Source organism: Gymnogyps californianus, chromosome 4 (genome assembly GCF_018139145.2).
Source record: "Gymnogyps californianus isolate 813 chromosome 4, ASM1813914v2, whole genome shotgun sequence".
NCBI classification, from domain to species: Eukaryota; Metazoa; Chordata; class Aves; order Accipitriformes; family Cathartidae; genus Gymnogyps; species Gymnogyps californianus.
In genome coordinates this window covers 47960472-47983899 of record NC_059474.1, presented here as the reverse complement: position 1 = coordinate 47983899, position 23428 = coordinate 47960472, and the positions used below count along the sequence as shown (strand labels likewise).

At 36.4% G+C, this 23428-nt stretch overlaps 1 long non-coding RNA gene across 1 annotated transcript in view; it reads left to right on the top strand.

The window, feature by feature from the left end:
• LOC127015850 (uncharacterized) overlaps nucleotides 1–23428 on the top strand; it is a 220864-nt gene that overhangs the window by 86259 nt on the left and 111177 nt on the right. Inside the window, exon 3 of the long non-coding RNA XR_007766390.1 lies at nucleotides 15561–15629. This is a non-coding gene — a long non-coding RNA (uncharacterized LOC127015850). The remainder of the gene's footprint in view (nucleotides 1–15560; nucleotides 15630–23428) is intronic.

Below are 23428 nucleotides of genomic sequence, written 5' to 3'. Positions count from 1 at the left end.
CTTTGAATATAGGTAAAACTTACATGTACTGGTTTGTAATACATTACAGTGTCTGTAACATATGGTTGCTGTATACAACCAGCCTTAACACTAAAATGAATTTAGTCCATTTGGTTCTAGTTATTTCTTTCTTTTTTTTTTTCTTCTTACATATCTTTAACACAAAGCCTCTCTGAAATTTTTGAGTGGATTTTCTGTGTTGCACAATTCAGGACAGCAAACAAGCAGGCATAGTAGTGTCCTTCTGACCTAATAAAATGATTTGCAACTCCAAAAGTGAATTCTCCTGTTGTTAAAACATATTAGGTAGCAGATTTTGTGACTTTGTCTCATGAGCTGCTTTGAGGCAGAAAACAATGAGTCCGTTCAGTGGTCGGTAGGCTCACATCCAGGCAATGATGTGCTTATGGTATTACAACAGTGTTGTATCTCACTTTATCTACTGAATTTTAGCTGTCACTTTATTGCCAAGACAACCAGTTACTGTAAAGGAAAATGCACAGCTCCTTGCAGTTGTTCTTTGTCTAGACTACCTTGAACAACTTTTTATCATTGGCTACTTTGTGAACACACTATTCACTGTCATTTTGAGAGTTAATTAATTAATGAATATTCATTAATAAATATGCTGAACCACATAGACCCCTTCAGGTTTCCAATGGTGACTTCTCTCCACTGAGAAAATTATCAATTATTCTTAATTTCTATCTCGTGTCTTTTCCCCAGTTATTTATTCAAGTGAGAAACAGACCTGGTTTGACACAAATCACTAAAGCAAGTAAGATACTTAATAGTATAGAAGCATTGCTGCTGTGGTAGAGTTTATTAGAACTACTCACCCTGGATTCTGATGATCCAGAGAAAGGGTTATTACAGATTTGTCTATTATGAAATTTTCATGCCAAGACCGTATAGAGAAACAAAAATAAATTCTCCTTTAACCTCGTCACTGCAGTGCTGCTTAGTGTGGTCTCAATAACATGAAAAGTCACAAAATAGTTAGAAAAGATAAGTAGATGGCAGTGGTTATTCTCTGAACACTCTTGACTTAACCGATATCAAAAGATTTATTTTGTTGATGGATCAGCAACAGTTCTCCCTAGAACAATACAAGCCAGGACAATTAAGGTACTTGTTCTTCAGTATTCAAGAATTGCTTATAGATGTGTCTGTAAAGAATGCTACTTTGTTAAAGACACGCTGTTTTGTCTTTTGGCTACCACTGAAAATGAAGTGAAACAAGAAACCTCCAAGACTGAGACAAATGCAGGTATTGTCACATTCGTTAAAATGAGATGAAATGGCCAGATGACTCAAGAGTATTGTGGTAGATATGGTAATGCAACATTAATGCAAGAAAATCATATGTGGGCTAAGACAGGATAAAACTATCTGTTCTTTCAGTTTGATAGGTGTTTTGGGGTTTTTTTCCCCCCTAAAACCAGTAAGGTGGTGTTTTGGTTTCTGAGACTGCTTGGAATACATTAGTTTTATTGTGGAGTAAATTTGTTATTTTTTACTTGTTTCTGCTTGAGGGTTAATGGTAAACAAAAATGTTCCAAATCTGTGAGTGTAGATGCTTAAAATTAAGCTTGTGTTTATATAGCTTACTGAATCAAGAATTAATTCTCAGAATTAAAATGAAAACCGGGGTAAGATTAAGAGCAAGTGATTTAGTTACAATTACAAGCAGAATATTAAAAAAAGTTGAAGGACGACTATTGCAAGCGTACAGGCAAAACTTGCTGCGTAAAGAACTATGGATATAAGGAATCATTCACAGAGCAGCAAGCAAAACTCCTGATCGTCAGTGGAAGGTAGATAATTGTAACAATCTGTCCAAATATTTCACTATAAATTAACTGAAAAGGAGTTATAATGAAGAAAGACTAGGATCACAGTTCATTGAACAGTTCAACGTAATTGAGTTCCTGAAGTGATATGATATGGATTAAGGGTTCAACTTTGTTGGGTCAAAGGAGTAATTGTCCTTTTAAGGTGAAATTTCATAAGGTGGCTGAGCCAATCTAACAGAGAGTGGGGCGGGGGAATGACTGCCACTTTTAGCAGCAACAATTGCCTGTTATCTGGTGAGACCTCCCCTTTCTAAAACTTTAGCTATAATGCCATACAGCTTCTAGAGAGAAGCTGAAAAACTGTGTAAGTCAGGAGAAGAATCCCCACAAGATTCTGAGGGAGTAGAACAGGAAGGAAAAGTAAAAAAGGAGAATTTATTTAGCCTAAGTGGACACCACAGCAGTTGAAAAACTCACATATACATTACTTAATTATTTTGGATGATATTCAAACTGAAACACATGAAAGGTCGTGTTATGTTTATAGGTACAAATATATTTATAAGTAATTTAATTGTGCGGAAAAAAACATGACTGCAATATCTTTCTTAAGACTGCTTTATAACATTTGTAAGAAGCAGAACATATTTTGAGGTTCTTTCATATATTTGACTCCTTATTTGGATAGATAACCATTGGATATAGGTTGAGTAGGGAGTTCAAAATTTGGCTGACTGTACATATATGCAGAGTTTCCATGTAAATTACATAACATGTACAATATGATTGTCTATGTCAATGGCTTTATGGTACTTGGAAAAATGTCAGTGGAAGGTTTTCCCTGCACTCTGCTTTCTTTTTCCAACAGAGTAACTCATTGCGGAATACTTTTAATTTTCCTATTTATCACCTTGTTGAAGTGTCAGTTCCAAACCTTAAAAATAACCAAAAGCAAAGTGAATGCTGCTCTGAATTGTTACTGTTGCCAAATGGCAGCTTTTCCTTTGCAGGGACAGGGAGAGGGATTAGATTTAACTGATTGCATTTTTTTTCTTTTCTTTTTGAAAAGTGCTTTAATTTTGTGTTGAAATTGCTCTTTGGGTATGAAATCCATTTAATTCTTCACATTATCTGCAACAACAGTCATTTTAATTGAGGAAGCAATAATCAACCTCTCTTAACATGCAGGGGCATACAACTGCTGCCCAGCTCCCATGAAAGGTGTCAGCTGTACCCATATCCTCTTTTATTTCCCTCAAACAAGTTTTGGTGTACACTATTGATTTATAATCACTTTGTGTGCATATGAGCTATTTCATGCCTTAGTAATATTTGCAAAATTTTTCCCCTCTTTCTGGACCTAATAAGGTCTTTGATAAGTTCACTAATCAAAGCCTTCTACTTCATTTTTATTATTTTGTGTTACTGGTGATTCTTAGAGGAATATAGTATCCAAAGATCATACCCTATGTTAGGATTCCCTTTTCAGCTTCCCTGGTATGAAGACAGATATGAAGAAAAACAGTCTTTGTTTCAAGAAGTTTGCAGCCTAAATAGACAATGCACAGAAGGTGGAGGAGAGTAGAAAAGGAGTGACTTTGCCTACCACCACCTAGTTGTCATACAGGTCACCAAAACTTAAGTTTTCTAGCTGTCAGCCAAGTGCTGTATCCCTACGCTAATTTGCTTCTAGGTGAATTTAACAGAACTAGTCCTGTCAGTACGACTAATGCAGCAGCTACAGAATTCTGCTCTTTTAAAGAAAGAAATGTAACCTGAAGCAATACTGCAATTGTTGATAATGGGAACAACAGAAGTATAACTTACAAATGTGAATTGCAGTTTTTAGCATTATAAAATGCATATCCAGGTGGGGGTTTAAAATTTACAATGGTGTTCAGGAATACTTTTTTCCTCCTCTCCTTTTTAGGAGCCTCATCTTGTTTAGTGGCATGTATCTTGTGGGTCAGAAGATTCTCTAAGCAATATATGGTGTTTTGAGATCTCCAAGAACATGGAATGCATTTTAAGGCAGGCTGTGGTTATACAGCAGTATTTGAATCAAAGTGCATCTTACAATTTTTTTTTATATAACTATAAATACATTTTGAAAAGCAACAGCCATACTAAAGTGTTAAAATCAGAGTCACCAAAGTTTGGCGTCAGAGGCATTTTGCTTCTTGAGACCATATCTAATGTTTTAATAAGACTTAGCACATTCTTCAGAAGCTCTTACCATGAAGTAAATCTGAATGATATTTGTGGACAGGTGGTGATACCAAGTTTTCTCCTAGCAGGCAGGAACATTTGCAGTAAATGCACTATATTCATATGTCTATTCAAGAAAAAAACTGTAAGACTCTACCCTTCGTCTGACTTGACACAGTTAAAGAACATAGGTGAAACAGTGTGCACAAAAAGCTGCCTGCCACCAATCCACAAATTAGTTTGAACACTTTTCTGTATAAAAAGTGTGCTCCATAGAAGCACCTTCAGAATTTGTAGTTATGATTCCAAGAATGTAATTTCATATCTGTTTCTAGATATACAGCTATTATGTTTTGGTTCATGTTTGGTTGGGTTTTTTGTTTGTTTTTTTTTAATGCTGTGCATTTACTTTACAGTATAATAATATTAGTAGGAGAAAATAACTTTAGAGCTCTAATTTGCCTCTCTGAAGTCTATGCCATATAAACAATTCATTTTGACCCAACATCTGCTTAGCATTTTCACCTTTTGAGAATAGGTTATTAGAGTAGCTACAGCATACAAATGTCATTTATGGAGTAACAGGGGAAAATACCAGATGGTATTTTGCCGTAACAATGTGGTTACTTCAAAGCTAGCGGCATTACTGCTACTGTGTAGTATCCTGGTCATGTAGCTAATGACAACACAGACCCCTGCTGTGCTTAATTTTTCTGAGGTTTCTATAAATGGTGCAAAAACTCATTAGAATTATAATGCTTTGTGCAGGCCTGAAACTTTTGTATGTTTTTCTATTTCTTGATAGCCTCTTTGTGGAAAGATTTTTAATACTACATGTACACATCTTTTTTTACTGTGTGTACTGTCTAGTGTAGTTACAATATACACTTCCCAAAGTCACTGAATAACACTGCAAATCAGTTAGTAACCATACATACTTCTTACTATTTTTACATTATTGTATCAGAATAGATACACAGAGTCTTCTGACATGTGATGTAATTGAGAAAAATTCTTTAGCTGTCCGAGGAAACAAAAAATTGTTGTCAAAACAAAGGTAGTGAGAGGTAGTAGGATCATTGCCAACACTTTCCACCATTTCAGGCAATGCAAAAGTGGGAGGAGTGGTTGGTAAACCAGAGGGTTGTGTTGCCATTCAGAGGTACCTTGACAGGCTGGATAAATGGACAGAGAGGACTCTCATAAAGTTCATCAAAGGGAAATGCAAAGTCCTGCATCTGAGGAGGAACAACCCCCTGCGCTAGTACAGGTTGGTAACTGTCTGGAAAGCAGCTTTACAGAGAAGGTACTGGTGGACAAGAAGTTGACCATGAACTAGCAATGCACTCTGATTGCAAACCATTCAAACAGCCTCTTGGGCTACATTAGGAAGAGCATTGTCAGCAGGTCAAGTGAGGTGATCCTTGCCCTTTACTTAGCCCTACTCTACTTAGGTGAGGTGTCCTGGTTTCAGCTGGGATAGAGTTCATTTTCTTTTTAGTAGCTGGTACAGTGCTGTGTTTTGGATTTAGTGTGAGAATGATGTTGATAACACTCTGATGTTTTAGTTGTTGCTAAGTAGCGCTTATCCTAAGTGAAGGATTTTTCAGTTTCCCATGCTCTGCCAGCAAGCAGGTGTGCCAGAAGCTGGGAGGGAGCACAGCCGGGACAGCTGACCCAAACTAGCCAAAGGGGTATTCCATACCATGGAACGTCATGCTCAGTGTATAAAGTGGGGGGAGTTGGCCAGGAGGGGTGGATCGCTGCTCTGGCATCGGTCAGCGGGTGGTGAACAATTGCATTGTGCATCACTGGGGTTTTTTTTTTTCCCCTTTTTTTCCCCTCTTTTTGTTTGTTATATTCCTTTTCATTATTATTATTATTATTATTATTATTGTTAGTATTATATTTTATTTTAGTTATTAAACCGTTCTTAACCCACGAGTTTTACCTTTTTTCCTGATTCTCCTCCCCATCCCACTGGGAGCAGGGGGGGAGTGAGGGAGCAGCTGCATGGTGGTTAGCTGCTGGCTGGGGTTAAACCACGACATGAGGCCACATCTGGAGTGCTGGGTCTAGTTCTAGGCTCGCCAGTAAAAGGGAGACATGAAAATGCTGGAGTGAGTCAAGTAAAGACCACAAAGATGGTGAAGGGACTAGAGCATCTGTCATACAGGGAGCAACTGAGAGACTTGGGACTGCTTAACCTGGAGAAGAGAAGGCTTGAGAGGGATCCTTTCAATGTGTGTAAATACCTGGTGGGAGGAAGTAAATACAATAGAGCCAGACTCTTCTCCATGGTGCCCAGTGACAGAACAAGTGTCAGTGGGCATGAACTGAAATACAAGAAATTCCATCTGAACATAAGAAGATACTTTTTTACTGTGAGGGTGGTTGAACACTGGGACCAGTTGCCCAGGCTGGTTGTGGAGTCATCATCCTTGGAGATACTCAAAATTTGCTTGGACACTGTCTTGGGCAACCTGCTATGGGTGATCCTGCTTGAAAAGGAGGGTTGGATTAGAGTATATCCAGAGGGCCCTTCGAACCTCAGCTGTTCTGTGATTCTGTGATCAGGAACTATGTAGGCATGGATAAAGTGTCATGGAGGACATGCAGGTAGATATTAGGCAGTACCACTGGTTTTTTATTGTTGGATTCCTACTGTTACTGGAATGCTGTTCAATGCTTTGAAATCACCAATTAAAGTAAGGTTTGCAAAACTTTATTTCTTACAATTAAACATTTAAATGTTATGCAAATAATGGAAAGCACATATACAAATATTTCAAAGATTGGAAAATCAGCCATGTAATGGAAGACCAAAGGAGCTCAGTTGCTCAAAGATATAGTTAAGAGGTGACTTGATCGTATCTACTGACAGCTCATGCTGACAGTCTCTGTTTCATGTCTTTTTAATCTGTATGCTCTATGTTATTCTCTGTGCTCAACCATTAAGGGATATGCAATATTATTTATTAGCGCTTTGGAAACTGTCTATTTGCAGTAATATGTTAAACTATTTTAGCACTAGAAATATCAAATATTGTCAGCCAATATGGTGGAAATCCTATTCTAACACCTACTATGATTGTACACAGATTTGGGAAATAACACCCAATCATCTGTTTTTCAGAATGCAAGTGCTTTACAGCTTAAAAAGATCTCTGCCTGTGGCTCTAGTGACAGAACTGTTTTAGAGATAGTATCAAATATTCAAGGGACACGAAAAAGAGTGAAGTGTCCAATGTAAATCTCTTCACAAGCTACATATACAACTGTCTTAAGTTCTTCTGAAGATTTCAAATACAGTTTTTAATATCTTTTTCAGGATGTTGTTTCAAATGCTAGTTAGAAGTAGAAGAAAAAATGCCTATCACTTTGTCATGCAACCAGTGTGTCTTTCTGCTTTTTGGTAGCTTGAATGAAGACACTGGAATTTAAAGTGAGCTACATCTCCAGGAGGCAATCTGTCTTTCACTTGCACTTAATATTTCCTTGAAAGTAATTTGAAATAGGTAAATAAACAATCACAAAATTTCAAGTAATTACTGTACTTAATTTTAACATTTCCTGATAATTATGTTTAATGGGACATAACAGGTTTCCATTTGTTTCATTATAATTGAAAGTCTGATAAACTTTAAAACATTGGAAAGATTTCTGAATGGAGCACCGAGTCCTAAACATTTGAGAATGACAGATTATGTGCATTGCATTTGTTTTTCTGACTCCCTATACCTTATGTATTCTGGCTCATTAACATTATATAAGCACCAGATCTCAGCATTTTAACCATAAAATAATTACATAAGAAGCTGGTCAAGTAGTTGAGGTTGACCTATGAATATGTTTTTCCTGGTATTACATTTCTTATCCAAAGCTTGTTTAAATCAAAAGACTCTTATTGACAAGGCTACTTTGGATATGAGCTAAATGTAAACCTGTGTCATTCTCCACCAAGTGTTAGCATGGAAATGAGGGAGGAATTAGTCACTATTGCTGATTTTCAAAACTGAAGTGTAGTTCTACTCAGTCTTGAGAACCTGAACATTGTATAGTTCTTCACTGAGCAGGGTTCTTGCTGTATTTTAATGATCTGGAAGTTAACCATCAGTGTTTAACAAGTCATTAGACTCTTTCTGTGCTTGTTGTAGATAAATATGCACCTCCACCCTGAGACAGGAATGTAAAATAGATGGGCTGATTTGGAGATATGTAGATGCTTAATGATTATAGTTAGGTAAGACTGAATCCCATTTTTATTTAAATTGTTATAGTTTCGCCCCAAAATGAATCTCTGACTATTTCTGTAAGCATGTGTTAAAGTAAATAGCTTATTATGGATCTGTCAGTAAAGAGTTCTTGGGATAATAATGGGTACAATAAATATTAGCCATTCAGAGATTTGAATTCAGGTCTCTCCATTCCCTTTTGAGTGCTCTACCTACCAGCCTGTAGAGGTATTTCTGTCTTTTCTTTATTTATACTGTAATTATTCTGTACATTGGGAAACAGTTTTCATAGGAGAGTGCCTCATTCCAGACTAGACTATAGCCTGGTGCTCAAGGCCCTTTTCATGAGACAGATGCATATTTCCTCAGTCAAAAGATGTATTGAAACTTACTGTCTTCTATGTAGAAGGAAAACAGTGTCTGAATTATGCAAAGTAAAAGGGAAGCAGCACTTCCTGTTTATGTACTCAGAGCTTACCACTGCCTCAAGGAAAAGTGTATGTACTCAGCCTTACCACTGCCTCAAAGAAAGGTGGTATCTGAGCAGGGGTTTTTAAGATGTAAGTTATAAGTTTGGGAACTACACTGAAAATTAAGTGTTCATTCTGTGCATCTGGCACAGTGCTCCTGCTGGCTTGGTCATCTTCTGTCTCTGCTTCAAGATTTTTTTCTAAAGTCTTTCCTCACCTCTGGAAGTTCCCCAGGGAAAGTTATTTGAATGCTTTGATTTTAAATCCAGCAGAGATTCAGTACTGGTAAGGATATTTCAGAGAGGTGACACAGTCTCAATGTGTCTCACAACTGATGGGGGAGTCTTTATGTATATCTTGCTGATATCTTATTTCCTGTATCTGTGTTAGGATTTTAAAAAAATAAAATTACAGTAATACTACAAGCTAACTGTTAATCTTTTCTTCCCATCTTGGTATTGCAGTCTAGAATTACCCTCTGGAAGGATCATGGTAAGGGAGGTGGGTATATAGAATTAACAGAAGGCAGTGGCTGACTCTGTGCTTTATGATGTTACTATAAATCCTCTGCCCATTGAGAGTGAGGCTTAGAACTGGAATTTTCTTTCTCAGATATACAGCTTTTTGTAAGACTACAGCTTTTATAGTGGATTTCTTATTCTAGAGGCTTTGTTCCCTCTTCTTAAGGTCTCTTAAATAACTATTTTTTGCTGTCATAACCATTTTTAAAAATAGTATTTTTGTCATCTGTAACCTTACAGGGTGATATTTGCACCCATGTATTTGAGTGACTAGATATATTCAGGTACTAATTTAATTTCCACTTGTCTCGAGGTCTAGCGAATAGAAAAATCAGTGTTAGTTTTGAATTTTATATGTACGTAGTTCTGTGTACGTCATTACTTTCTCTGAAGCCCGTCATGGACAGCTTGAATATGTGTAATAAATTATTTATACAGAGGACTAGAACTATTAACTTTGGACTAATTCCCATTTCTCTGCTAAATGCAAAGAATAATTGGGCAACTTGATAAAGTATTGTTTACTACTGAGGCCAAAATTTTTCTCTCTAGGGTAAACAAATCATTAGGCTGATCTGAAAAGCATCTCTTATATTTGTAAAACCTGAATGGTGGTCTCCTGTGTAAATAAATGAATGGCCTTTCTAAGAGCAAGCATGTATCAGCAAGTTGTGTCAAAGCTCATTTGTATGCTGTGTCGGTGTCCGTCATATTTATAGATGGATATAAGATGATAGAGAGTTAATAGCTGACTTTGTGTTGTGACACTTTTCAGTATGAAGTTACTGATTCACATTAATTGAAAGAAACATTAATTTAGCAATTCGAGCTTTATAGAATTGCTATTTTTCCATGGCTTGCAGAGTTTTTTCCAAGATCTCAGCTTTCCACTTTCTCAGCCTGCCTTGTCATCTGGCACTCATCTGCAGGATTCCCATTTGTCTTTGTCTCGTTCTGCATTAAATTCTACTGAACATATAATTCTTTTAAAATGTGGTGACCAAGGGTATACATAGGCTGTTACCGCGCTCAGTTGGTGCATGGCTGCTTGTTAAATTGTGGCAACTTAACTGTGTGCCTGAGTCCTCAGTTTCTTTAACAATTATCTTTTAATCAATCCCTGGTTCCGGATTTCCAAAAGTGGGACGGTTATTTTGCAGGGGTGGGGCAGGGAAGTGGTATTGCTACCTTGTTGTCATGTGTTTAGTGTAAAGGGAGTTTTCTCCAGTGTAAGGGGAGTGCTTCCTGGGTACTGCTAGAATACAACTGGCAACAGTAATTTTTCCTGAATCACATATATTTATTTCTTACTTACATGACACATACTACAGAGATGAGTGTATGGAATCCATAATGTAAAGACAGACATTGTGTGGGAAGGAGGATCTATGCTAGCAAGTTCTATGGGGAAAAAATAAAAGCAGGTTCATAAATACTGAATTCTGTTAGTACAGTTTAAAGCAGTAAATAAGGTTAGCAAAATTGTTCTTTTGCAATCACTTTAGCTAAACATAAGAATATTTTACTTGGTTGGATCCCTAAATTGGCTTCTGGTCCATCTGAGGGTTTTTTTGATGTTGACAGATATTTTTAGTGAGCTTGTGTATATAATTTCACACATCACCAGCATCTGAAAATGCATAGAATGATGGGCAAGCTGGTATAAGATGCATTATAGGCTTTTTGCAAACTAGATGATTTCCTGTTATAGAACAGTAATTTCAGGTAATAACATAAAACTTATGAGGAAGAATTTTCTTTGAAATTATTATCTAAATTATAGTAACATTTCCAGTACTTTCCAAACATAATTTTGTGGCGATACATGAAAAGGAGGAAGACATGCAAGAGATTATCAGTCTGAGACAAACTGACATACAAAGAGAATAGCTGATCTCCTTTGAACATTGCAGATGAATACATTTTTTAAAAAAGAGTGATGGATCACATTTGATTTTGAAAAGATTTGACAAGCTGAACATACAGGAGCCATATGGTATTTGTAATTGCAGAAAATCACATTGTTTATAACCTTTTAAGTCTTGAACACATGATCAACCTGGATAATAATCCAGTGAGAACATGTCTTTATTGTTTCTTTCTGACATACAGCTGTAAAACTGGCCCAGAAATGCTATTTAGCAGACATGAAAATATTCTTCTGAGAACTAATGAATGAAGCATATAGTGCAGACAGCACATTCAGTGTGAAAATGAAACATGTTTTTCCTTCTATGAAAGAAGAAAATGGAAGATATGAATGGAAATGTCATGCTTCCATAGTGCTAACATCATTTCCATAATTGTCTAGGATAATTATGTTTTTGAATATCTGTATTTCTCAGAGCTTCTTAAAGTGCAGAGAAGTTGAAAAGAAGGGTTTAAAAGATTTTGTGATGTTCAAAATACTTCGCTGAAAGTTTATATTGTATGGTACTATTAAGATATTACATTATATTGTTAAGTTCTATGAATGATATTGCTACACAATATGATACTGAATTTTCATTTAACATGAAAATGCTTTTCAAACATTTCTGAAAAAGGACTTAGTAGTTACTTATATTGAGTTCTCAAAATAGTAAAAGCCGTCAGCCTTACCATGATCACTCTTAATATCTGTGCAATTGACTGCAAATTAAGCTCAGGGTTTAAATTCAGTCATTGCCATAAGTAGTGGGATAATGCAATTCATTCAAAGGACAAAACTGTAAAGATTTAATAAAAGTTCCCTTTAATGGATAGGTATATCTGTACATTCCAAATGTGATATAAAAGCCAATATTTAGATTTAAAAATCCTACAAGACACGAATATGAATTATAATCCCAATAAATAAGGACTGCATGTCTTGAGGGTCTCCACAATGGTCAACACTCAAGTTATGTGACTGAATATTTGGTGTCTCTTTCGTTGAATTTGCAGTCTCTGTAAGTTACGAGTTTGTGTCTAACAGCCACATCAGTTTATTCAGTTGCTGACGTGTATGTCTGGCATTATGGACTACTGCAAATGCGATGAATCTGGAGTTTTAAATCTAGCATGAGTTAGAGCGCTTCCCTTATGACTTCAAAATCTTCTTAGCATTCATCTTTCCAGACAAATTTTCTCTTAGTTAGCTAATGTAACGATGCTGCCTGGTCTTTCTAACTCACAGAGGCCTACTGATCGTCCTTCTTCTTGAGGTCTGTAAACATTTTCCATTCAGTGTGGGGGTGAAGCTTAATCCGTGCTTTCTGATTATATGCCTCATGGAAGTAATGTAGTGATTTGTCACATAAACCCTGACTCCTTAGAAAGCCTTACAGTCCTTTATGCTCCTACCAGATGTTCCCTACATATTTTTCTGGAAACTAATGAAGTAATGTAAATATAAAAAGATATCTTCAGTCCTAAAAACCTGTGTTAAATCATTTGCTGTTCTCTCAATTTATGAATCTGAAAGATCCTTGTGATGTTACTGAATTCTTTTTTCTTGTTCTTCAGCTGCCAGTTAAGTCCAAAAATTCCAGATACTAAGCCAAAAAATATAGTAAAAAATATTTAAATCCAAAGTGTCTTCTCTAGTTGGGCTCAGCTTGTACTGTCCATGAAAGTTTGACATGTCCGGTAATTAATACTTAAGGTTCTGTTGATCAGATTTACTTCAGGTCCTAGTTCATTTGTCATTGAATTCAAACACATGGGTTGTAATGATATCCCAAGGAATTTTCCACACAAGTTGGGCTAACGCTTTTTGGTAGTAGTATGTATTGCATTGTATTTGTATTGCATTAGAAGCAAATAGTTACTCAACTTGTGGCTTTTTGCTAGTTGAAGAGTTCCACTGCAATAACCTCTGCCTTTATGATACCTACAAATATAATAATGCTTGGGACCCATTCAGGAAACAGTTTCCTTCTGTCTGTGGGATGCCTGTAGACAGCTTGCACATGGCTTTCTTCTTATTTTACCATGTTACCAGCAATCATATCTTAAAATATTATAGCTGGTAGTGAGCTGATGCTAAGCAGCTGGTAGTTAAGCGATAATACCTTGAAGAAAGAGGTAGGGGTTATTTTTTTTACTAAGACAGGATTCATAGAGTCCTATGGAGTGTCATTTGTTGAGTGATTATAATGCAGATGTCCTCCATCACAAGATCATATGGATGTTGATCCCACGGCAAGATATGTGTGGTCATGCAATGGGGGCTGCCATCCCCTGTGAGAGGTAGCAGGAAGCTGGCAGAAAGATTTATTCACATTGCAGCCTGCCTGTATCTGAAGTGCCTTTGGGAAGAGATTGACAAGCAGGACATTGTGAGCTGTATGAGTCATTCTGAGGACTTATTACAATTTTCAGTTAGGAGGTTGCACACTCCTCCTTTCGTGTAATCCTGGTATCTGTCTGCCCATCTGTAATTCAGCTATAACCTGGTCTATGAGGTTTTTTTCTGCCATGACTATGCTCTGAGAGCATGTTCGGAAGTTCCCATGTTAGATGATTTAAAATGATTGTTCATTTCAGATTCCTTCATTATTCACACTTGACATAAGCATTATTCTCACTGCTATCTATATCATGCTACTTTTTCTCTCATTATATGATGTTCCAAATATTCCTTTCTCTTCATAATGTGAGAAAGGTCACAAGTACCCAGAGGTACGGTATCTCTCTGTGACAGCAGAAAATGTAGATGTGAAATAAAGAGTTTGTCTGCATTAATATCCACTGGGGGAATAAAGTCTGAACTAGGAAAACCTGTTGTGACTTGTAGTGAAAATCACCTTATTCATGTGCATTTAAACCAAATTCAGCCTTTTGGCACAGAAAACATCTGTGGCTGCGATTTTGCATACTATAACTTGCTGTATGTGTTATCATTTCAGCCCTTATGGACCCATTTCCATTTATTCTCCGCAAAGTATGTTGCTTTTTGAATTGAAAGTTTTCAAGCTCACAGTTTGGATCTTCTCATGTCCTCAGATGATGACTGGACAGAAAGCAATAGCATACCTTTTAGTATTATTTGGTTACTGTTTACATATTTACCTGGGATTTTGTATTCTCAGCGTGTTTTGAAAATGTAAATTATTTCCAGAACTCCTTTCTTGGAAGGTGCATAGTGTTATTCCTATTATGTGGAGTACAACATTAAAACAGAAATAGACATTTTCTTGCATGTGAAATTTCTAAACTACTTAGCAGATGGTTTTGAACTCAGGGAGTCGGTAGCCTCAAACCCCTTTCAATATATTATTACATCTAATGGAGTGAAGTTTGAATAAAAGGAGTTCCTCAGCATTCTTTAGTGGTAGACTTGTGGCAGAAGTTGAAACTATTAATTTGGTGCCACTTTAACTTGAGAAGGAAGGAGTCAAGAATATGTCTATAAAGTCAAATACAGACAATCGCAAAGTGGCTTCACGTATTTTTCAAGATACCAGGATGCAAGCCAGTTTTCATCTGGCAGCCATGTAGGACTGTACAAAGCCTGAGCTAAGTAATTCATCTTTGCATCGTGACCATGTAGGCATGTCTGCAAAGAGGTGGGCTTGTTTACAGGGGGCTAGATTGTACCCAGAGTAGTAACTAACCCCAGCTAGGATCAAAGGAGTTTCATATGTGACACTGAGAATCATATGTGGCACAGAGTTAGCGCTCTAAAGAAATTAATCTCGTTGGTTAAGTGGCAGTTCATCATTGCAAAACTGTTCCTGTGTGGTTTTAGATGGCTGCATAATTTACCGCTATTACAGGAATCTGCCGTATCATTAATCATATTAGGATTCTTTTTCCTGGAGCCTTGAGTGTCTTAAAGTCATGAAAATACCTGGTAAAATATGAGCACATTATCCATTACTGTCCTAATATAAATGATTTTGATAAGGTTTGAAGGAAGATGAGCCAAATAAAATCCTTTATTCTGCAAAAGTGCAGCTTTCAGGTAACTCTGAAAAGAACGCCCAGAGTTTGCATATGAAAAGAAATGGTCTTTGTCAGCTTTCAAAAACAGCCATGCAATTCTGTTAAATGTTGGTGACAAGCTCCTAGCTAAGTCGTCAAAGTCATTTTGTGTATGAACAAATTGTTCAGATTCCTTTATGTGCAGCAGTGTTCATCTAAAATTAGGATAATATGAGCCTGGGGCAAAATGTCTAAAGCAGTCTCACAGTTAAACTTTCTTCTTAGAGAGTGGCAAAAGATATTTGTGTTAGTTCTGGCAAGTTCAATCAATTATACATGTGCAATATTTTGAGTAGAGACACGTTCTACCAAAGATGCTCAAATTAAATACAAACAATAATAAGTAATTTGTTCTCTCATTTCTTGTGTTTATTTGAACAGATTTTTTTGAAATCTTCATCTGAGCTAAGGTGCCTGCTAAACCTTACACCTCTGGACTTTCCGTTTCAGGTAAGATCTGACAGATCAATACACCTATTTTTCACATTTTTATTTCAGAGTACAACTATAAAAACATGTAAAGATGGGAACTAGAAGTGAGTGTAAGTAAAAAAGGGCAAGGAGGAGGTAGGAGATGATAATTTTCAAAAAACAAGAGGATTTCCCTGCAAAATTATTTACCCATTTTCCAAGACAAATTATAAATATATCAACAAAAACAAGGTCATGACTATCTGAGGAGAGAGTTCAGCTAGTCATCAGTGTTTGCTGCAATAACAGTGCTTTTAACAGATTTAAAAAAAACTAATCTCCTACTTAGTATTTAGGGGTTTCTTTTCTTAGCAGGATTCTCAGAGATCAAGTTATTGTGGAGGAAAATGCTTTCTTACAGGTCTTCCTTTTTTTTTTTCCCCCTCCCTCTCTAGTAAGTTCCATACTAACTGTATCAACATTTTGGTTTTGCTCCCTTTTGTATTGCCATAGCCACTTTTGGTTTGTGCCCTTTCCTTTGTTTTCAGATCCTGCCTCTAATTCTCATTTTCTCTATCTTGATGTAGTAGTATGTGGAAAAGTTATATAAAATATAAATATTCTTCCTAAAAAATTAGCAACAGGGAAGTTACTGTTCTAAAGTATTACCAGCATGTGAGGCATAAAAATCTGCCATCAGAGACCAGTTCAGTCACCTTGATGCAAGAAATATAATTCATAATGGAACTTAAAACTAAGGTCCATGTTCTCTGTTTCCCTAGAGCCCTTATCCTGTGAGCAGGAAATAGGCAAACCTTTAATATTTAAGACAATAATATAGTTTTTTTTTTTCTCTCTGTGCTGTACCAATGAAATACCTGAAAGCTCAAGTTTGTGTTAATGGCTAATTAAAAAAAAAAAATCTCACAGTAAAAAGCCATATGCTAGGCCTCTTCCACCATTTCAGTGGAAATACTGGTACAAAGTAAAATATATAAAGAGAATAAGAATAGGGAAATGAAATTTTGCTCCATGAGGATGCCATTTTATTTTATGCGCCTCAAATATCCAGTCTCAGAGGCAGTTAAAAAAGTGAAAGGATGTGGCTAATTTCTGGCAGTGATACAAAGGCTACGAAAACAGATGTTGTGATGCCGTTTGTCAAAAACATGAAGACATTGATACTTTGGATAGAAATCCATGCAAGTGGAATGGATTTAGTTACCTGAAAGAACAAAAAATGTCATTTTCTTCATAAGGAATATCACCATTTCCCATTAATATAAATAGGACCCAAAGGCATTCTTTGCACAATTCCTAGTTAAAATACATACCTTCTGCCTACCGGTAGCATCTTTGAGTATGTTACCTCAGACTGCTCTGATTGACTGCCATGCTTCATGCTAAGTCGTTAGGGTCTTATTTATTAACATATTTGAATATAATTTTATTATTTCCTTGATGGAAGCTCCAGTGGGCTCCATATGGGTGATTGTGCCTAAGTGTGATCTGTCTGTCTGTCCTGAAGTGAAGGAACCAAATAATTCATTTGAAATCAGTGGGAATTACTGGATCCTGAAGGGGAGAAACGGTCCAAGGGACTCAAATCTTCATTACTGGGATCAGTTAAAGAGCTGGATGGGAAATAATGATATGGTAGAGGTATTTTGTCCAATTGACTAATGGAGACAAGATCTTCAAGTGCTTTTTATGAAGTAGTGATTAGTACAGTTTCAGTTTCACTGTGACAGACTTGTTCCCTGTGTGGATTTGAAAGAAATCAAAATCTCTAGTCAAGCTTTTAGTGGAAATTAACATTAAAAGCATGCAAGACTGAAATAAGGCACAAGTGAGGCAACATCCCTGCCCAGGAATATGCAATTAGGGAAATCAGTTAGTAATCAGATGACTGTTAAAAAACTAATAACTGCCATCAAAGTCAGGACTGACGTAGGACAGAATATATAATTTCATTTTGACCTCAGATGTAGCAAATTTCTTAAGTTTTCATGCATCTATTTTAATTTTGGAAACAGTAAACATTAACATGAGAGTTTGTCCAGAAGATGACAGACCACAGCTTTGACATGTTACATCTTTGGCCAGGCTTTGCCAAGCTACAGCTTTGCCAAGCTACACCTCGTTAGATAAGCTATATGTGTGTGTGCATAACAAATGTAAAGTAAAATGCATTAGCTTAATCCACTCTAAAGGAGATTTCTATTAATCTGGTTTTAGTTTGCAGTTTAACAGGCTAGGCACATGTCTACAGCCAATTTTTGTGACTCAGCTGGTTAAGTATGGTTAACCATCATCATTATTTGCTATTGCTTGTCCAAACCTTAAATGTTATAAAAGTAAGAAGTTTAGAAACTGAATCATGATGTATTGATATTCCCTGTTTTCATTTTCTCCTTTGCATTTAAAGATTAAGTAATAAATTTGCTTGAATTTGTGCCAAATTTATACAAAAAATACTTTTCAGTGATTTGATAACTGTCTTTCTGACAGCTCACATAATACGTAGTTCTTTGTTCTGATAGTAAATTAAAATTAAAAATGTGAAAACCTGCTGAGTTTGAGGTGTTGTGCCTACTTGCAGGAGAACAAAATTTGGAGCTATTTTTTTCCTACTGAGTCAGGCATATAGTAATTCACTTTCACCTGAGATTGTGTCCAAATTTTTCAGCACTGTAGGCCTAAAATGAGGCAGCCTGTGTACCAGGTCTCCCGTCAAAGGTGTTCAGCCAATGCATGTTCCATATCTTTTAGGTTTAGAGATCCTATATGTATGCAGAGATTTAATTTAGAGACTATAAAAGCTTTCTGTAATAGACTCAAACATTTTTTTTTTAAGCTTGGCATCTGAGTTCATTACAATGTTATTATCCTAGTAACATTATACAGGCCTAAATATAGGTGATTTTTTCTTAAAAATGAAGTTCTGGATAGTTGTTTGCTCTTAAACTGTTTTACAGTGTTGTACCACTAGTATCTTGTGCTTACTGGTGTTCCTACTGAGTGTCTCCAATAGCCGCTGAAGGAGTGTAAGTCATAGGCAGTGCTATTGACTGTGTATTCCCCAACACACACACCCGCTCCCACCCACCCAGGGAGTCTGCTTCCTTCCAGCTGTCAGAACCACACACCTCCGTATGCAGGTGAGACTGATGCAGGTCTCATACCTAAGCTGATTTACCAAAATGTGCTTGGTAGGTGGAACTGAAATGGAGTTGGACTGTTGTATTGTATCTAAGTTAGACGATAAGGCAGGGATTTATTGACATGAGAGAGATTTAGAAAGGGGAGAAGGATTTTATTTATTTATTTATTTATTTAAAATAAATTGGATTACCTTTAATTCCTGTTCTTCTAAAAGTGAAGATCTTCGATTTCCAGCTGGCTTGTAACTGGGGTGGTATGGTAGGTAAAATATGTTGCTTCTTACCTATGTTGTGTTTGAAGATTGTCTTACTGCCCACAGAATGTTGGGTAAGGGAGAAGAGTGAGTAATGAACAGTGCAGAGTTGCAGTTTCCAAAGAAAACAGACAGCATGGTGATAAAGGAAACAATTCCAGTGCTGCTTAGTGAGTCTAACGCTACCCCTAGAAATGCATATTTATGGCTAATATGTAAATGAAACAGCCATCATTGGCTCTGATTAGGTATAAAGCACCGAACAAATGGAGAATTAAAAAAGAAGACAAATAGTCTTTATGTTACATAATGTCTTAAAAAAAAAAAAAAGCTGGCAAAAATACGCTACTATAGAATGGAAACATCAAGAGAAATGCTATTTTTATAGTGATTTACTGGAAAATTCCTTGAAGAAAAACAATTCCTTTGCATAGAACATTTGATGCTAATGCCACAAGAATTTTCTTAGCTATGGAGTTTCCAGTGAGGTAACTCTCTAAAATGTACCCTTTCAGTTACATTGTAGACAACCCAAATATGGCAAAGGAGATTATTTTAATTTTATTAATAACTCTAAATAATACTCAGAGGACTGGAATGATAAATCTCAGGACTAAGCAAATGTTATTGCAGTGAAGGATGTCACAAGGCAGAAAACAGTGTGAGCAGGATGCAGAAGATAAATAATTCACAAGATGATTATTGTTCTTTAAGCAGATGGTGCATAGAGGACTAGACTGATTTTTGTGGTATGGTAGGTATTACAGAGCACATGTTGCTTTAAGAATAATGAAGACATTTTCCATCCCCCAAATTAAAGGGAAAATGTATCGTGCTATAACTAATGAGCTGAGTTATTTTTAACTCAGTTTATTAAGAAAAGATTGGAGCAAACCACAGTGATAAATCTTTAGGATACATGCATCACAGATTGATTTGCATTCAAGGTCATGACAAAGTTCAGCAAAAATGCAGATCTCAGCAGAACAGCTCTTCACGTATCATTGATTGCTGTGCTTCTTTCCTTTTTAGGTAGCACTAAAGTATAATGATGATTATTGTATCATGGTAGGATATGATGTTAGGAACAATATGTACTTGTGCATGTTTGTCTTCCAGTGTTTGTCACATGCCCACTTGTAGTTTTCTAGTTTGAACGGAAAACATGCAATACTGAACTTTACAACAGGTCTGTAAAAGCCAAAGTAACTGTTGAGTCATAAAGAATATTTCTTCTGGGGAGGCATTCACACCACTTGATTTTATACATCCAACTAAAATGCCTCATACAGAACCTTATCTTCCTGTGTCATGAATGAGAAGAATGATTTTATTCGTGGTTGTAGTTTAGGAGCTGGGAGCTCCTCCTGTATCTGACTCTGGTGCACATCTTCACTAGATTCAAACTCCATGTCAGTGATCTGATTTCTGTGGCAAAACCAAAGTACCTAAAATGACTTCAGCTCATGTAGGCTCTTAACTTTCTCCATTAATTTTATGTGGAGACAAGCATCCCACCTTAGTGATTTCATTTAGGTTTTAAGGTTAAACAGTTAGAGATTTAGATACCCTCTGAGCAGTAGTTATCCATATCACAAATCTGGATAATTTAATTTACATGTGATTTTAGATGGCATAATTTTATATATTTTTATAGTTCCATCAGAGGATAAATGGCAGTAATTTAGATATATTAAAAAGTAAAATCTGAGTTATATCAAGTTTTCGATGAAAGCTAGAGTGAATTTCAGGGTTTATTGAAGCAAATTGGCTTATTTTTAGCATGAAACCCCTCATTTAAAACAAAATCTGTTTAATTGTTTTCCTTTTAGTCTTTCTGTCATAAATATCCTAAATATCCTGTGGCTGATAATTGGTCTGTTTTTCTCTCTGGAGTGCATCATTGTGGTCCCTTTGTTCACTGATGCTGCTCCTGTTGTGTGATAACTACACTGTGTCTCCTTTTCTTCTATTTTATTTTTATGCCTGGCAGAATGCAGCTTTTACATCTTTGCATCTCCAAGATTGTAATCCTTGGATAACAAGGTTGGAGTGGATGAGAGAATTATTCCTCTCAAGTCAGAGAATCATTTCCTATGCATGACAAGAAATAGTACTGCAAAGAGACCACTAATCTGATAGTTACTGTATATTTTTATATAAATATCTTCTTTGTGAAAGAATGTCAGGAAGTATCCTCATTAATGCTACCACTACTAAAAACTTTGGGAAGAGAAACAAATCATTAAAAGATCCATCGGCAATGAAATCTCTCATTAGTCTCTGCACTAGATAGCGCTCTGACTAAAGGACAAAGGCCAACGTATAACGCTAAGTCAATCTAACTCATTTCAAAGATACTGCTATAAAAATGGAATGAAACAACATAAGAAATGAGAGCAAAAAGCGTAGTATGAAAGATGGGTAGACATTTTTGGAAACAGGGAATAGAGATGGATGGATTTTTTTTTCCTTTGAAAATACTGAGCTATTAATAAAAAACCAGGATCTAATAATGGCCAGTTAAAAAGAATGGAAAACTTTTTTTGTCATTTATTTCGTCTGTGTTCAGTTAAAGCCGTTACATTTGTCATGTAAAGCAAATGCTAATCACGAACTATTTCGTTTAATTCCTTCCAACAGGTTTTACTTTAAGAGAAAATTCTCATGAACCTCATGAGTCTCTTTCACTGCAGTGCCAAAAAGCTATAATGTATGTAACGTGGACAAAGAAAAATGAGGATGTGGTGTGTCAAATGAATCTGTTTCTTAAGTATACCTGTGCATCTGTAAAATTGCCTTTTTCTCACAGAGGCTGATGATACACTTTGCATATGAAACATTTTCCTGCCAGGCAGTGGTGTTTTGCTGAAATTAAAATTCCGCAGGAAAAATGATTATTTTTGCAGGAAATTTCCATTTAGTTCTAAGTCAGGTCAACTTTAATCTCCATATTGCCTGAGTCACTTTCTTCTTTGGTCTTTTATGCTTCTTTCATTATATGGAAACAGGGGGACTCAGAGGCACCACAGAGCATGTGCCTGATTATGTCCTGCCTCCATATTTGGATAAGTGTGAATGATTACTACCATCATCACAGTTTGGTTTCCATGGACAGAAAATCTACACATGAAGATCACACAGGAGTGTGAGGTGCTTGAGCTGGATCCCTGATGAACCAGATGTTGTGCTGCAACGAACATGCCTTTACTCTTAACAGCCTTTTAATCTTTTACCTTTTCATATGTACATTTAAGAAGGGGGAAGAACAGGCACTGAGGATTAGTCTGCCACCACATATAAGCATGTCCTTGCATGGCTTTAATATTACTTACTTGGGTAGAAATAGCAGTGAAGATAGCTGAAGATTGCTCATGCAAGCTAGCAAACGTAGGGTCCCTGGAGCACTTTTGTCACTGTGTCGTCATTGCTGTTATTGCTGCTACCTAGATGGAAGCTACTTTGAGTATGTCTGTGTCTTGTAGTTATGTGCCAAATTTCTCCATAGCCAAACCTTAATCTCATCTGTATTTGGCCTATTATTTTAGTACAGAGTGCCTCAAAACCTTCCATCTCCCTTCCTTCTTTCCTTCTCTACTGGTGATGCAAATGACTTTCCCATGGAAAGGAGGAAACCTGGGCTGGCTATGTGTATTTGCATTGCACTACACCCTTGCTAATAAATCTTCTAGAAACTACAGCGCCAACCTTATGAGCTTATAAACCAAACTGGACCTAAGGTGGCAGAGCCAAGTTGGAAGTCTTAACGTGCACTTTGGATAAACTAGTCAGGGATAATTCAGAGCTGACTGTATGTTGAATTATTGCAGCTGTAACAACCTAACCACTCAGTATAAGTCATAATGCTGCAACACTCACCACACTGTGGGCCGAAACAATCTCTTGTTGCATAGTAAGAGTGAACAATACCCTTTGGAAGTGTGAATTTGAAGCAGTATTAGATGAAGTCATTTCATTTCCCCTTGTTTTACAACTTAACTATTACTCATGAACTCGTCAGGGTATATTTAAATTTTTTTATCATGTATTTTATGTCAGCTTAAATTTAAAGTGTGTAGAGTTAAATACATTGAACAGAAGACTAGGAGTCTTACTGATACATTCATTCATGTTCTCTGCTTCAGCAGGCAGAAGAGAACTGTCATAATTATTAGACTTATTTAATAATTTAAGCACCTCACAAAGCTGAGGCTGAGTAAAGGTGAATAAACTGAAGACACAGTTCAATAAACAAAAAATCCAAACACTCTATCTGCTGCCACTTCTTCTTTGAAGTGACTGAACACTTGAAGTATATAATTTTTAGTAATAAAAGCCTTTAGACATCTCGCTGCTTTTGTGCAACTTGAGAATTGCCTTGGGCTAAGTCATGTAGCATTTGTCTCCCAACTAAACCCAC